Here is a 1,401-nt window from a genome sequence, read left to right as displayed (position 1 = left end):
ATAAAACTTTAATTGCCACGTTATACTAATTGTAATAAATTTTTTTCTCACAGCATGATTCTGAGTGATACTTAAGGGGGGGATAACGTTTTTAAATTTTTTTTTGTGCATTTTTTTTTATTTGGTTTTTTAAATGAAGAACCTTTCAAGAATATTCTGTGAAAATTTTAGATGTATCGGAGCAAAACTTACAAAGATACAGCCATGTAAGTGTTGCTACCTACCTGGCTCAACCGCGCGCCATTTGTACTTTAAAGCGTTGTTCCCACAACTTACGTTTTCAAAGTCGGTGCCCCTCATAACTTTGAAACTACTGCACCGATCCTTTTGAAATTTTGAACACTTTTTCTGTAGATGTTTTACAATGTAACGCCGAAGAGTTTTTTTCGAATTTGTTGATACTTTTGTTTTTTACGGTAACTAATTCACCGATTTTTTACGCGAAAATCGTGTTTTTGACTTTAACGTGTTCCCAAAAATCGAAAAATTTTTAATTTCAAAAAACCCTCTCGGCGTTACCCGGAGAAAACGATTATCTAACGAAATAACTTTGGTTTTTTGATTTCAGATGATTTAACACCGAGTTATGAGGGGCACCGCAAAACTACTTTTTTTTGAGATGCGTCCGAATAATTTCTGCCATTGCCGTATTTTTAAATATTTTTGGATGAAAATTTCACAAAATATACTTCAAATGCTATAGTTTTATGTAGTAAAAGATTTGACGAATAAATTTTAACTGTGTCATCAAAAAAAAAATCATAAAAATGTGCCTTTTGCTTCAACACTGCCTCACATCGATTGCGCATTGATGTAATGAGATTCTGACAGTGCGCCACAGGTATTTTACTTCGGCAAAAAGGACATCCATATTTGGGATATTTTTGGCACTCACGCCTTTTTTAACGTCATCCCACAGCTGCTCTATTGGGTTTAAGTCCGGACTGGATGATGGCCATTCCAAAACATTGATGGAATTTTCGTCGAAAAACTGTTTCGTCAACTATGCCGTGTGCTTTGGGTCATTATCCTGTTGAAACTTCCATATAACAGGCAAATTTTCCTCAGCCCACGGCAACATTACATTTTTTAGTATATCGACGTATTTATCCTTATTTAAAATTCCATAAATCCTATGGATTGGGCCAACACCATTCCACCAGAAACATCCCCACACCATGATTGATCCACTACCCGTGAAACGTAGCTAGGGTTGAATTCTTGGTTGATTGGCCGTCGAACATACCTTCTACCATCTGGGCCTTTGCGATTTATCTTGGTTTCATCGCTCCAAACGATATATTTCCATTGATTTGTAGTCAATGACCAATGGGATCTCGCAAAGACTACTCGCCGTCTCCTTTGTATCTTGGTTAGAAGGGGCTTCTTGCGTGCTGCTCT

This window comes from Anastrepha obliqua, chromosome 4 (genome assembly GCF_027943255.1).
Source record: "Anastrepha obliqua isolate idAnaObli1 chromosome 4, idAnaObli1_1.0, whole genome shotgun sequence".
NCBI classification, from domain to species: Eukaryota; Metazoa; Arthropoda; class Insecta; order Diptera; family Tephritidae; genus Anastrepha; species Anastrepha obliqua.
Note: the sequence above shows the minus strand (reverse complement) of the source record.